General features: G+C 38.4%; 1 long non-coding RNA gene across 2 annotated transcripts in view; it reads right to left on the bottom strand.

Annotated features, from left to right (window-relative positions):
• Nucleotides 1–14,009, bottom strand: part of LOC119773668 — a 143,993-nt gene extending 129,984 nt beyond the window's left edge. Inside the window, exon 1 of one of the 2 annotated variants that reach the window (XR_005279443.1) lies at nucleotides 13,674–14,009. This is a non-coding gene — a long non-coding RNA (uncharacterized LOC119773668). The remainder of the gene's footprint in view (nucleotides 1–13,673) is intronic. The other variant, XR_005279442.1, reaches the window with a different exon arrangement.
• Between the last annotated feature and the right edge of the window lie 2,547 nt (nucleotides 14,010–16,556).

The raw sequence follows: 16,556 nt of genomic DNA, 5'->3' as shown, positions 1-16,556 counted from the left end.
TTTTGGTGTCACAGCTATAGTTTTCTGATTGATTCTAACTCTTTTTCCACAGTCCCATTTTAAAAATTAGGGTTTATCTGCTCATTCTCAGTTGTACTCCTTGCTGCAGGTAAAAAAACCTGTGATCTCAACAACGCGGGCGTCTGTCGTTTCTCTTTTGGTGAATATAAAAATTTCACCAAAATTTCACCTTTAACACAGATCCAAATTTTAATATCTTTAGAGTCTAACGATTAGGCAAAGTTTATATATAATTCATGTCTTTTCTAGGGGTGAGTATTGGCAAGGGTGTTACGATACTATACGCAATGTGTCACGATATTCTATCATCACAATATCGTAATATCAAGATATATTGCTATACACAACCCAGCTAATATCAAAATTAAATGTAGCGATGAAAAAAACCTAGTGCAGTATATTAGTTCACCTATTTTTTATTTTGGTAGCCATGTTGTTTGGGGTTTCAGTCAGTCAGCATCTGTCACTGTAACTGCCTCTACTACACGCACAGACAAAGGGCTCCGAGGCGCCATCTACTGGAGCAGTGTAACAGAAGTAATGTATACCCGCCCCATTGTTTTTGTGAAAAATGTCTTTGTATAAAAACTTATATTAGAAGCTAAAGGATTGATATCATATCAGGACACCAAAAAACAAAATATATCGCCAAATGTCTTTCTTTAAAAATTATTTTTCCTATAAATGTACAAAATGCTTCCAGAATAGTTATTCAAAAGCAGTAGGCGCTGCTTTTATAAATGTGTTGATCTAGCCCAATAGGGAGTATTTATAAGCCAACTCTTTTAAAATTCAACAGGTTTACTTGAAAGCTACTTCCTTTCTTTTTGCGCTTAAATAAAACAGGAATTTCACGTTTTACACATGAAGATCACTGTTTTCTCAGCATGAGACGGAAATAAATACAATTTTGGTAAAAAAAAAAAAAAAAAAAAAAAAAGAAATACGCAGTGTTTTGGATGTATATTAAATGAAATGAATGACTTCAATACTCCTTTATGGTAAAAAAAAAAGAAGAAGAAGAAACAGATTTTAGAGTGAATAAGATCTGGTCAGGCTTCAGTCTCATTCTCACAGCTGGAGCTGGAAGCTGTTGCTCTATGATGGGTAACCATTAAGCCCACAAGGTCAAAACCAGCATTAGGATACAGTAATTGATTCTGTTTTCTACAATGTGTGTCCGCTGCCTTAGCTACCTATTGAAAGTGAATACATCTGTTGGTTCCACTATAATAATTTCCTGTAGCGTTAATCCTTAAATTTAAAACTTAATCATTTTAAAGGTTTTATCTTAAAAATTGCAGGTGTTTTATTTTGGAGCTAAATGAGATGAATGTGTGATACGGCTTCATCAAACCTAAAAAGATTTATATAATGAGGTTGTGAGACAAAGTGGAGACGAAGCTCCAAAGAGCCGCTGTTAGCAGCTGTTTGTACTACGGAGTGATCAGTGACCAAGCCCAGAATGCCCGTCTTGTTTTGTTATTCTCACCAAGCATCAGTATAATAGCTCATGACTGAAGGCACTGTTGTCTCACAGACAGACATTCTTGGGTTCAAATCCCTTCTACAGCGTTTCTGAGTTTAGACTTTGAAGGCTGTGCATGTGCCTGTATCTCAGAATATTCTGGTTTCTTTCTACAGCACATTAACACTCATTGGACTGATTGAGGAATCTAAATTAGCCTCAGTTGGAAGTGTGCATGTTTATCTGGTGGTGGACAGCTGACCTATGCATGGCTCACCTCACCTCTTACTCATTGGATGCTGGATATAGGCACCATCCTCGTTGTGTTACTGACTGGAAATCAGAAAATGTATGGAAGACTGATAGACTTAGGAAAAAAACATTTTAAAGACAAATCAAATTTCTGAAGCTGATTGCTGTAATTTTTGGAAAGCTTAGAGGACCTTACACACTTGTTTAGGCTAATTTAGAATTTCCTTTACAAGCCATCAAGCCTTCATGCTGTGAGTAGTCATAGTTATACAGTGAATGGTAATTGCACATAAAGCATGAGAGATAATGCTATGTTCAGACCGCACATGCTAAAGGCAGCAGAAGCAGCTAGTATACATGCAAAGGCACTGCTCCTGGTGTGCAGACACCAGGAGCAGTGCCTTACGATCTTCTGAGCATCTGACGCACGGGACGCACTGCAAAACCAACAGCTGCTCGAGTTGGAAAAATTGTTGCTCGACACGGCACATCAACCAATCAGAGAACTTGATCTTGGAGCTGGCAGGGAGACAGACACAGCACTGCTGATGCAGATCGCTATGATCACTCCCCTGAAACAGTTTATTAACACCTAAATTAACTTAAAATGTCGAAACCTGCCGGTAAAATTTGTTAAATATTATTTTTCTGGTGCTTGAAGTTTGGATTACCTACATGAAAACCATCTTCTAGCCGCCGCAAACATTAGCGGAAAACCCTGAAGAGGCGACCGGGCCAGAAGCTGCCGTTGAACGGGATTCCCAGGGACAGAGCACCGCCGGTGTACGAGGGTCTGAGCGGCTCCGGCAGTGAAACAATATTTGAAGGCAGGATCTTAATCTGGATGAACTGACTGCAAAGAAGATGTTTGCACTTCAGATGAAGAATGAAAACTACTTTTTACCCACTTATAACAGCAAAAATAGCAAAGCTGCTCTCTGCCATTGAAAACCGGAGCAGCAGAAGCATCAGACGCATCTGTACACACTTTACTGAACGCACTTCAGGAGCATCAAAGCTGCTCCTGACGCGCATCTGACCCCAATGTGAACGAGCATCGAAAATGAAGCAGCAGAAGCTTTTTTGCTGCTTCCAGAGCGTGTGGTCTGAACGTAGCACAAGTTGTTATAGTTTCAAAATCATAAATATGCTTATAAAAATCCCATGTTATCAATCAGCACTGTTATCACTACTATAATTGTAAGTTCGAATTTTACTTAATTGTTTATCGATCCTGAACTTATCTTTTTGGCCACTAAACCACTGTGGCAGGAGGATTATTAATTAGAATGATTGTACCCTAAAATCCAAATTAGCACAATCAAAAGTTTTAATATCTCTGAAAAAACAGCCGCACACATTATCTTTTTAAGTTATCTCATTTTTACAGCTTTGAGTTTGTTTAGCCTTTCTAAAGAGGAGTCTAATCAATAGAAGTTTTGATGCTGTAGCAGTTTAAGGATAACATAATGCAAAAATCACCAAAAATCAACTAATATTTCATAACAAAAGTATACTGTCTACTAACATTATATTATATATGTACCCCTAGATGATTACACTGATGGTATAAGATCATTGTGTAAACTGTTTTTTCTTTATCTGTTTTTTCCTTGACAAAGCTGGACTAAAGATTTCACCTAATTTTAAAAATGTCCTAATGTTCTGTGAATTTTTAATGATCCAAGATCTAAATCTTTGAACGATTCTGAATGTGTCTGTTGTTGAAGGGACAGTCTTATAGATTTTCTCTAAATGTTTTTATGAGTACAATAACCATGGATGTTTCTTGAAGGAAAAGATTTCCATTTTTGATATAATTAATTAGGTTGGGGATATCTACAAAAACATCTCTAACTCATTACCAGACACAACCTGAGATATGGTGGAAGGTTCCAGGAAGTCAGTGAACTTTAAAAAGCTGGACATCTGGACATGACATTTCAGCAACGGAATAAGATCCGCAAAGAGAAGAGAGATGTGTAAGTTTCACCCTCCATGCCATCAAGCTCCAGTCACATCAACTGTTCAAGCATGACTGCTCAAAGTGAGAACTTAGACTTTTTCTCTGCCGTTTCTCCTGAATCCTTTTTTTATTTCTTATGGACGAGGAAATTTTCTTTTTGATTTCTAAAGAGTCTGTAATTGTGATACCTTTTAAATCGGGCAACTTCCCATCACTGAATTGAGCCAGTAACTCTTCATTTATTAAACTTAGGGGGGTTCTGATTGGGATCCAAACTCGTTTGCTCCAAACATCCAAGTCTGTTGAGAAGACTCGTGTTGTAACCCCTTTTATTCCTTATTGGAAACCCAGGCAGGTCATTGAGACTCTTTCAGAGAGAAAGAAGTAAAGAGCTGGTCTGCTCTGCTGCCCACAGGCTGAGCCTTAGAACCAGGAAGCCAGAGCTGACTTTAACTCAGAGCTACTCTGTTAGTTGGAACTGGATAAGAATCACTGGAATGGATGGGATATAAAATCTCTCTATGCCAGAAATCATAAATAGCCATCAAAATAGTTTGCTCAAAGTTTAACTAACACCTGACAAATTCTCACAAGTAATCATTGGTTTTAACACCATCGATGATCCTTCATTATTTCAGATCCTCTCATTCCTATTAGTACAAATGTATTATCTTTGAGCTTATTCCTTACATATGGTAAGATTGGTTTGTTAGTCATATTTTCATTTAGTAAATATATATAAGTTGGATTAATAACTAATTCTCATATTGGTTCTATTGGAAAGTCCATGCTATTATTCACAGCAAAAATGTATACATTGAGTCTGTAATGCTGAATTGAGTATTCTTAATTTGTCTTTATTTTAAAGCTACAGTGTGTGATATTCAGCGACATGTAATGGTTAGACTGCAGCGACATGAACCGTTACCGAACCGCTTCTCCCCCTCCAACAACACAGAGGCCATCATGGCTTCCACAACCTCCTCATCACCTCTGATATGATATGATAACAAGGTTTGTTTACATAGATCATTTTATAGCATTTTATTAGTCTGTGCAGGGTATAGATTTTATATACTGTGAGTAAAATAAGTATTTGAACACCCTGCTATTTTGCAACTTCACCCACTTAGAATTCATGGACGGGTCTGAAATAGTCGTAGGTTCATGTCCACTGTGAGAGACATAATCTAAAAAGAAATCGAGAAATAACAATGTATGTTTTTTTAACTATTTATTGGTATGATACAGCTGCAAATAAGTATTTGAAAACCTGTCTGTCAGCTAGCATTCTGATCCTCTGAGGCCTGTTAGTCTGCCTTCAAGATGTCCACTCCACTCAATATATTATAGTAAATTAGATGGATCTGTTTGAGGCCGTTGGCTGCATAAAGATGCCTTTCCACCCCATACAATCGGTAAGTATCCAGCTACTACCATGGCCAAGACCAAAGAGCCTTCCAAAGACACTAGAGACTAAATTGAACACCTCCACAAGGCTGGAAAGGGCTGCAGGGATATGGCTAAGCAACTGGGTGAAAAAAGTTTCACCGTTGGAACAATCATTAGAAAATAGAGGAAGCTATCAATCTCCCTCAGCCTGGGGCTCCATGCAAGATCTCACCTTGTGGGATCTCAAAGATCCTAAGAAAGGTGAGAAATACACCCAGAACTACACAGGAGGAGCTTGTCAATGACCTGGGAAGAGCTGAGACCACTGTTTCCAAGGTTACTGTTGGTAATACACTAAGATGTCATGGTTTAAAATCAGGCATGGCACTGAAGGTTCCCCTGCTTAAACCAGCACATGTCAAGGCCCGTTTTAAGTTTGCCAATGACCATTTGCATGATCCAGAGGAGTCATAGGAGAAAGTCATGGTCAGATGAGACCAAAGTAGAACTTTCTGCAAACATTTTTAATTGAGAAAGTTCAGTGTTTCTTAACTTTTTTGAAAAACTTTCTGGTCATCATTCCATTAAGCCTTTGGAGGAAGAAGAATGATGAGTACCATTCCAAGAACACCATCTCTACTGTGAAGCATGGGGATGGTAGCATTATGCTTTGGGGGGGGGTTTCTGCACATGGGAATGGCGCCTGCACTTTATTAAGGAAAGGATTACTGGGGCCATGGATTGCAAGATTTTGGGGAACAACCTCCTTCCCTTAGTAAAAGGATTGACGATTGGTCCAACATGACAAAGACCCAAAGCACACAGCCAGGATAACCATGGACTGGCTCTGTCTGAAGCATATCAACGTTCTGCTGTGGCCAAACCAGTCTCCAGACCTAAACCCAATAGAGCATCTTAGGAGGGAGATCAAACTCTTTGTTTCTCAGTGACAGCCCATAAACCTGACTAATCTAGAGAGGATCTGTGTAAAGGAGTGGGCCAAAATCCCTCCTGCAGTGTGTGAAAATCTGGTACAAAACTACAGAAAACGTTTGACCTCTGTACCAAATATTAACCTTGATTTTCTCAGGTGTTTAAATACTCATTTGCAGGTGTATACTACAAATAAAGTTAAAAAAAATCATACATTGTGATTTCTGGATTTTTTTATAGTTTATGTCTCTCACAGTGGATATGGACCAACGATGACAGTTTCAGACCCCTCCATGATTTCTAAGTGGGAGAACTTGCAAAACAGCAGGGTGTTCAAATATTTATTTTCCTCACTGTAGACCTAAGATAGCGAATAAACTTTGTCACTAGTTTGTCAGCTCTGTGCTATAATCGCGCAAAGATATCTGCCTCTATAAATGACCCATTCCTCTGTATTTGTAAAAGACAATTTCCAAGGTAACATAAAAGTAAAGTTTGAGACTTTCAGTTCGTAGATGATAATAACATAATTATGTATAACATTACATTTCTGTCAGTAAATCACTTTTATTATTAAACGCTGTAGCTTTCCTTATGTTAAAGTAACTATGTAACCTTTGCCTCTATTTAAATAAGTTTATTGGAAACAGTTCACATCACATAGTTAAGTACATTTAATTTGTCCTTTTCTAGAGCGCAGAAGATGATTAAAATCGTGGGCTTTAAAACTGTATGATTAATTTATTGCTGAAAACAAAAGGACAAAGAAAACGTACAGCATACTGTATATTATTCTTCAGTAATTTAATTAAATAAAGAGATTCACTAAACAATAAAACAGAAGAATCATTTAATTAGAGCTGCAACTAACAAATAATCTGTCAATTATTTTTACTAATCGGATAGCAAAAGATTCCTTAAAGAAGATTTTTTTACATAAGTAAACCAAATGAAAAACAAACTTTTCTTGGATAGAGCGTACTGACAGGTGAAAAAGTGTTTTTAATCTTAAATGCAAAATATTTATATATATTTTTAGGGCTGAAACAATTAATTTGATGAATCATGATTAATCAATTATAGAAATAATTGTCAACTATTTTGGTAATCGATTAATCGTGAACTGGAGTGTAGAGACTAAAACATTCCTTGAGCTGACAGAGAGACCCACTTAGAGCAATAATTATGTCAAAATTGTATAAAAATATGTAAACATTTTGCATTTAAAGGAAAAGTCCGGTCAGCAAGGAATGATCAATGGATCATTATCTATAATTAAAACTAATACATTCACTGTGATTTAATGAACTTAGTGTTAATCAGTAAAAAAATTAAAATAAGTATTTCCGTTGTGATCACTGAGTCCATATTTGCCCAAATATAGTAACACCTCACTCCTGACATCTTCAATTGGTTTACCAATGTGAAAAGAGAGGATTTGCCATTCAACTTCTGGCCAGAGAAAAAACATGTCATATGAAGCCAACATTTTGAAGAAGAATGTTTTCGAGATGACTTGGATAATAGCGCGTTGTGACAAACACCAGATACAGCACTGGGACTTGATCAACAGCCGATACCGCACCGTGACGTCACAAACCAGTAGGTGGCAGTAGTGTTCTTTGACAAACATGGATGCCTCCAGTAAAGCACATTCACATGAAAATTACTATTAATTAAATCACTTTCAATAAATCATTAAATCATTTATTGAAAAGTATGTAATAATTTCATTTTAAAGTAGTTTGAATTCTGAAAATGACCGGACTTTTCCTTTAAGAGAAAAAAAAATTGTCAATATGCTCTATCCAGACCTTCTCAAGTGGAAACATTACAGATTTACCTGGTTTAATTTAGCAAAAAATCTTCTTTAAGGAACCTTTGGCCATCTGATTTGAAATCGTTTTATCGGAAAAATTATCAACACAATTGACTGAATTGCAAAACAAAAGTTAGTGGCAGCCCTATATATTTTTTTACAATGTTGGTATAGTTTCGCTCTAAGTGCGTTGCTCTGTCAGCTAAAGTAATTTTTTCAATTCTGTATACTAGGGGTGTAAATAATAATCATTTTGTATCGATGCATCTATCCAACAACCGACGATCCGATGCATCGACACCAGTGACGTGCGGTGAGGTTCATAGCTGGTGAGGCACTGACGTCATCAGAATCAGATTTGCAAATAGATGCATAGATTGACAGCAGTTTACAGGTTATGTTTCACTTCTGCATCCTTACACATACAAACTGTAGCTCACAAAACACACATTTCCTTAAAAAACAAAACAAAATAAATGTTATTACTGTCTTACCTTTACTTATAAATGAATAGAAGTCCTCCTTATCTTCCTTCAGTTTTAAAAGTCTCTCTGTCTCAATGGAGATCACTGCCAGGGAAGAAAGCCTTCCTTGATCCGTCCTGTTCCTGCCTTATGTTTTCAGTCTCTTGAGCACCCCCTGCCATGAGGCAAGAGAACTGCCTGCCTCACCTCGAACTTGTTCTCTGCCGTTTATAATCGCTCATTACACGAAACACGTTACACAAACACAGTTGGTGACAAAAAGCTCTGTACATTATATACATAAGCCAAATTATTAGAAATAAGTTCACATATTACATTTGTTTAAACCATTTTATTGACGCCGTACAGCAACATGCTCTCTCCGCTTTGCAGCCAGCGCAGAGCCAGGGGTTGCGCAATCCAAGGTGAGGCAGAGCTCGCTGCTGCCTCACCGGCATCGCTTCCAAGCATTTGAATGGGAAAATAAGAAAATTCAGCGATTTTGAACAAATAAAAATCGAAATTGGTGAAGCTACATGAAAAATGAATATTTTTTAGTACAAACCACCGGATGAATATAACAATTTAAATTACTTTATGATTATATATTTTCTTTCTTTCCATGATGGCTGGTGAGGCACTGCCTCACCTGCCTCCCCTGACCGCACGTCACTGATCGACACGTCCGCAAGAGAATCGATTCATGTATTTTTTTCCCTCCGGTCTATTTTTATCCATTTGCTCCTGGGCGTAATTCTCCCTCCCGTGCTGCGGTGGCGCTAAACCTATTTTGCCCTCCTACCTCGCTTCCTGGTTATACTCTTACAGCAGTGTGTTGCAGTAAGCTTGACACAGACATTTTTAAATTATGCTCAATATTGAAGGTCTGTGCTATACGCTGTGGGTCTAGATACGGCCGAGGCGTAGAGAAGTGGGGGCGAGTTAGTCCGACGACAGAGGGACATGAGGGCCAAAAAGAGCGGAGATCCAGGTAGAAATGTCATGATCTGGCCTGTTTGCTCTCCCTTAATTAGTCATTCCTTTCACCTGTATTTTTCCCTCCCTGCCTCAATTATTATTTATTGTTCTCACCTGTTTCCTGTGGTTTATATTCAGTTCAGCCTGAGCATTCAGTGCCAGATCATTATTTGTTTCCTGTTAGTCTGTCTGTTCAGTTTTAGCCTTGGTTCATGCCCTGGATCCTGGCAGCCAGTGGAAAGAGGTTTTTTGTGTTTGTCTCGTCTCGCGATCCTCCACTGTTCCACCCTGGCGGAGTCCTCTGGGTTCCATCGTTCTCGTGCACCTTGCTCTTCTAGCAGGTCACAATTTGGGTCATAAAAACAAAACAAGCCGGCCTCCTGTCTGCGGCACTGTCTGTGGTGAGCTACAATTTGGGAGAGTTGCAGCGGAGTGTCTGCGGAGGGGGCGGGGACGTCGAGTCGTCGACACTCTGCAGCCGAGGTATTGAATTGCACTCATTACAATGATTTTGTGCAGTATTTTTTGATGCAACGCCTTTCAGAATCTGTAACGCAGGGGTATTATTATTTTTCAGTGAATGAGGTTTTAATAGGAATAGGTGGAGTGCAACTTTTATACTTCTGTTATTTGCTGTTGTTTCTAAAAAAAAAATGCATAACGATATTACAGCTTAAATTGATTTATTTCAAATTTGAAACATTGTCTAGCCTGTAGGGTGTTTAAAAAAAAAAAAGAACCGATTAATCGAATCGTATCGTGGTGTATTCTTGAGTATCGAACATAATCGAATCGTTGGCTCAGGAAATCGATACTGAATCGAATTGCCATGATGGATGTGATTTACACCCCTACTATATACTCTAATTTACGATTAATCGATTACTTAATTAGTTGACGATTATTTCAATAATCGATTAATCACGATCATAATGATTAATTGATTCAGCTCTACATTTAATAGACTGAAAATAGTGATAAATTCTATAAAATATACAATACATTCTAAAACCTTACAATTTCCTTTAAGGCTCCTTTGTTTTTTTTGTTTCTCATGTGTGGGTCAGCACTGATCAATGTTGTAACTCTGGCTGTTTTTCATGTCCTGTTTAAATTAAACCTACGATTTCCAGTTGCATGAGCAACTAGTAAATGTGTATCACTACTACTAATGAAAACATTCTAGATTCATGCGAGTAAGGATTACATTTGACTTAACATAAATAATGACACAGCAGTCAGACTGCACATTAAAAAAGAGAGAGAAAAAAGCAAAGGGTATCCCTACATTAGGAATTTAAGACAAAATGAAAAAGGTCCAGGAGAAAGAACAGGCTTCAGGAATCTAAGCTATGTTGAACTGATAGATGGGAATGTTATAGAACCATGCGCAGCACAATTCTGGGAGCTATTTTGAGATGGATGTGGGTTGCGGGTCGGCGCTGTCTTCTCTGCTGTCTCACTTCAGATTTTTCTTGTAACACACCTCTGAGTCAGAGAGCGACAATCACAATATTAACTGTGTTATCTGTAATTTCAGAAATTTCCTGCTAAGCTTTGGGGACCGCACCAGGCAAATATAAGAAATGCTGCCAAGTAATTTAAACAGTGCAACACTGAGGAAGCGTCCTACCTTCTACATGTCAGACTCTAAGATTTAACCACAGATTAATTTCCTTTAACATATTACGGGAAATCAAAATGAAATAAACTCAACTCTGTCCACAGACAGAGTCTAATGACCCATCATGCTCATCTGTCGGCAAGACTGAATTCATTCCGGAGAAGCGGAGGTTTGGCTGCGCGCTCTGGTAACAAGCAGAGGCTCATAGTGTGAGTCTCGCCCTGCAGTGACCCCTAATGAGCCAACAGCCTCCTGCCAGAAGCAGCCAGGGTTGCTGCACTTGTAATGAGCTGCTGTTTTGCTACAGGCCTTTCAGACGGGCCATGGAGCTGACATCTGCACCACAGGACGTGAGGAGCTCTGGCAGATGATGCAATTCTGTGGCGATTCTATGGACAATGCTTCCATTCAGAGATGCCTCCAGTTTCATTCTAGCACGCGTCAACACACATATACTGTTTTCAGAATTATAAATAACCTGTATAAATAATCATATTAATTGATTATTGGAATAAATTGTTAACTGGATTATGGAGATTCTAAGACATATTGTTTGTTGAGAAACATACCCGCTCAAAGCAGTAATTTGCCAAAATTGTAAAGGGTTTATACACATTTAGCATTTAACCTGTTAACTGGGCACACCAAAACACTTACTGTAGAAAGGCACACATTAAATCAGATGCTGTCCTTTAACCCTTGATCTGCTCTGTCATTTAAAATAATTGTAATGGAAAAGAGTAGCCTTACTGTGGCAAGATCAGGCTTAAAGCTTGAAGGGCACCACAAATGTCTGCCCCTCAGATGTGATGGGACCAGTTAACGGGTGAAGATGAAAAACTTTTCCTAGCCTCTCTTGGTTTAAATACTGTATAAAAATCTTCCTTAAGCCCACTCCTATTTCTTTTTTATCTTTTCTCCATGTTGGAGACAAAGTCAGTATCTCCCCTTATTTACAAACTATTGACCAAGAGACATGCTGATCCACATGCACCCATGGTAAAGGGACTACACACTGCTAAAGAAAAAAAAAAACAAATAAAACAGACCATCGGTTGGTCCAGCTTTGCAGAACAGCTGTTTGGGCATCCTTCTGAGCCTTTAGCATGGTCCCCTAACCCCTGTTTTCGAAGCAGGAACTATGCTGAGGCAGTGGTGCATGTGTTTACCTACCTGCAAGCACTCAGGGTAAGTCATGATAGGGTCTGAAGGGGGCGGGGTTCATGTTTTCATTGAGTCTTCTCAAAAATATTTGAAAATAAGGAGGCACTTGTGTTTAAAAACACAGTCGACCTCAGCAGATGGCCGCTCACACTGAGCCTGGTTCTTCTGGAAGTTTCTTCCTGATTAAAAGGGAGTTTTTCCTCTCCACAGTCACTACAAGCATTCTTAGTGTGAGGGATTGCTGAAGAGTCAATGAGTCGATGCAATCAGAAGGTTTTTCTTACATAGAAAACTCTGAATCAATTTGACTGGATGATCTGGTGAACTGGAAAGTGCCTTAAGATGACATGAATTGGAGCTATTTAAATAAACTAACTTTAATTTAATTGAGTTTCAGCGGTCATTACGCTCAATAAAAGTCAGTTTATTGGCCTAATTTCAGTGTAATTTTGACAACTTTTAGTGTAACCAACCTTTCTGCTAAAATGTGCTGGAAAGAGCCCTGGAAGAAGGAGCCCAAATGTCAGTCAAAGGGCCGATGTAGTGTCCTGAATTTCAGGACAAAATTCAGCTTAGCCACTGGCTACACTGAAATATGCTGGGAAGAATCATGCAATTATTGATTCATGGAAAAAAAAAAAAAGTTTGATGGATTTATGGATTGGCAAGAGGATCTTTACTTAGAGCAGCAAATGTAAGATTTTATCAAAATCAAGCAAAAAGAGATAAGGTTTACAAGACACAGAAGAAACACAAACCGTAACAGGGACAGCCACATGCTGTGGGGAAAAAGTAGCTAAACATTGTGATGGAGAAACCTTGGTATTGTTTCTGCAGATACAGCCCTGTTATGTATCCATAGAATGAACCAGTCAGAGTCTAAATCAAAATTTTAAATGTGAAATTGTGGGAAAATTCTTGAAAACAGCTTTTTATTCTGACGAAACAAAATCGTGTAAATAATGCTACCTTAATCTAAAGTTAACGAAATCTGGGGTTAATAATGTTAAAAAAAAAAAAATTCAAGGCATAACAGAACTTTTGCACTTTGGAGCCTTTGCTCAGATCAGTTGCTATTATCTTCAGCCAAATTACATCCAACTTCTAATAACTGTGCCCTGAAAGTCAATGTTGGGCAAGATGTTTTTTGTTTTGTTTTTTTCATTTTATACACTTTATGAGCAATTAAGACTGACAAGCTTGCTTTATTTAAAGGATTTATACATAAATGTCTACTTTTAAAGTCATTTCCACGCAGCATACAAAGTGGGACCTTCTGTTACCAGTGAGTCATCAGGTTTGTGTCAGATATGGGATACCTCCATGAGCATATCCCTGGCTAGTCTCCTGTTTATTTGTCGTTAATAAACAGACACTGGGTGCGCTTCTGTCCGACGCCTGCTGCGTCCAACGCGCTGCAGACGGAAACAGTCAGACTGCAGCCTGAGCCGCAGAAAGTTGGCACTCCGTCTCCAACTGGACACGCAGAGACGATGAGAGGCAGAATAAGGTTGCAGGTAGTATTATCTGAGCTGAGCAACCACGTGTTTATTAGTTATACCCGCTCCTACAAACAGAACATCTGCACTTACCTCCACATCTGGAGAAGATGACCTGTTTGTCTTCTGCTTTCCTCTCCTCTGCCTTGTCCGTCTCCCTGTTTAGACAGTCACGAACATTGACTCCGGAGCGTTTCTTTTCCTTACAGTCAGCGGCGCTCACACCGCCACATTTCTGAGTCGCTTGGTTTTCCAGTGCGGGATTTTCCTCTCTTATAGAATGGAAACTTTGCGGGTTATATTACAATGAATTATAATTGAAGCTGCAGAAATCACCCACCGCTTCCCCTATGCAGCATCACTCTGGTCTGCTCCTCTCCTCTCCTCTCCTCTCTCCTCTTCTCTGCTCCTCCCGGCGGCAGGAGGGCGGCGCGCTCCAGCGGTGCATGCGTGGCACGAGCGCGCGAATATTCACCTGTCATCGCCGGATGCAAACGCATCGTTGAGTTCAGTAGGAACATTTTGCAGAGATGTCCTCATGGCTGCAACATTCAGGGGCGTTCATGATTTTTTTGAGAGACAGTGCGACTCCAAACTTGCAATAGTGACGGATTTAAGAAATGTGGGGCCTGAATGCAGGCATGGGACCCTCAGAGACAAAAAACAAAACAACAGCTTGATAATAATGGAAAAACTGACATTTTAAAAGAGTATAAATGCAATTTTCCTCTTGTCTTTTTTATTTCTTACTCTTACTGTCTTTTTCACAATATGTGTTTTTCCAGCCCTTTTAGATGTCATCAACTATTAAATGTCCATTATTATTAGTTATGAGTCCCATATAATGGATTAGGACTGTGTCTAGGTTTGTTATGCCCGATAATATCCAGCTTATTGTTGATAACTGTTGCTTTGGCTCCATTTAATAGAGCACTCAGTGAAATACTTTGTAAATCTAAATTTCAAGCCAATAGTGTTTTTGGAATCCAGGACAAGACCTTATTACATTTGTAAATGAAAAAAAAAGTATGGATATTTTGATGGTAAAAATTAATGTCAATTAGGGATGCACGATATAATCGGCCCCTATCGGTATCGGCCTTAAAACTGAATATCGGCCACCCCACCGATATTTAACCCGATATTTGATCAGCTTCTGAGTTTCTAAAGTCTAAAAAAATTTAAAAAATACTACTTCTTCTTCTTCCTCAAAAACTTCTTTTTTACAGACTTAAAAACTTCTAAAGACGAGGGAAAAAATATTGATCCATTAAAATATCCCAATATCTTCATATGCTGATATATTGCCATTTAAAAACACCATATCAATCTCTTTTACTAATGAAATATTGCTATATGTCATCGTTATGCTACGAAATCCCCCGAAAATTCACGAAATGTTGCCATATTTTTATATGTTGATATAATGACGCGGTATCGATCTATTTTACTAACAAAATCTCACAAGAATTTGCAAATTATCACGAGAGTTTGTAACAGAACGATGAAATTTCACGAGATTTTGAAAGTAAAATAGATCGATACCGCGTTTTTAAAAATCAATTTGATATCAGCATATGAAAATATATTTGAGTTTATTATTTTTCAAAGTATCAGAAATGGATAACAAAATTGCTATTTTCAATGACTACTTATTTTTGTCCAGCTTTAACATCGGTATCGATATCGGTTATCGGCTACATGAGTTTTAAAATATCGGCATATCGGATATCGGCCAAAATCTCAATATCGTGCATCCCTAATTTTTAATGTAATAACAAGAAATGCCAACTTGCCCGAATATATTGAGAAAAATAACAAAATTGCTTCTATAAGAAATTAATGAAAAACACTCTGAGAGCGATATAGACACAAATTAACATAACCTTAGAGACATTACTGCTAATACTGGTACTTCATTTTTTGGTTTATAAACCTAAATATAATAGTTAACTAGGCTTATTATTTTTTTTAACTGTACTTTTTAACATTTTACCTTTTTTCCAACTTTTTCCGACTTTTACTTTTTATCTCCGTCATTTACTTAGAGACTTAGATTTAGACAGGTTTTATTTTTTCATTTTGTATACACAATTGTAAACAAAAAGAAATTTCAATTAATTTCAATATAAAATGTACCATCTTTAAATAAAACTTTATTTTTGATGAAGTACAATGTCATGATTTTATCTAAGGCTCGGACCCACATGCAGTGAAACCAAACAGAGAGACACAGATAAAAAGTTGAGCGGGTTTTATTGAAGAGGTTAGCTCGGTGCAGAGTCTCTCGGTACTCTGCTCAGCCGGAACTGGAAGGCGAGGGGAAGACAGACTGTTAGTTCAGGCTCAGTGGTAAATTTGATTCATAGATCTTGAAGGAGAGGATCTGTTTGTTGACTCACGTTTCCAGAGAAGTGAAGGATCCTTGACTCCAATCTGTGTGTTGGTTTTCCAGAGTATTTCTGATTCTCCTTCTCAGATTTCCTACTGTACTTGAACGGGGCGTGGTGAAGATGATTCCCCTGCTCAGAGAGTAATTTCAACTTCCTCAAAACGAGACTGGATCCAAACATCCTGTATGAATCCCTCGCTCAGTTTAAGACTCAGTTGATCCCTCCTGGGAGAGGAGGTCCGAAAAGGTCCAGTTTGCAGGATGACTTCCTGCCGAGAGGCAAAGACAAAAACAAAGTTAAATCTCAGGGAGACAAGAACTCAGTCTTACTCAATGAAAACTCGGCTTGGCTAGAGTACCAAAAACTGGCAAACACTCTGGCGTCGAGGTAGTGGCAATCAGCAGCTTAAGAGCACTCCGTTAATGAGGTAACCGGCAGCAGGTGTGTGAAGAGGCGAACCGGAACCAGGTGCCTCCTGCTGGTGGAAGGGAGAACAACACAAAAGACAAACACACAGACTGGAGTCCTGACATACAAAATGTTTCAGTCAATACCAAATTTAATGTTGTGTTTCAAAACCAAG

Source organism: Cyprinodon tularosa, unplaced genomic scaffold (assembly GCF_016077235.1).
Source record: "Cyprinodon tularosa strain WSP-4 unplaced genomic scaffold, ASM1607723v1 ctg776, whole genome shotgun sequence".
NCBI classification, from domain to species: domain Eukaryota; kingdom Metazoa; phylum Chordata; class Actinopteri; order Cyprinodontiformes; family Cyprinodontidae; genus Cyprinodon; species Cyprinodon tularosa.
This window is presented reverse-complemented; position numbering and strand designations above follow the sequence as displayed.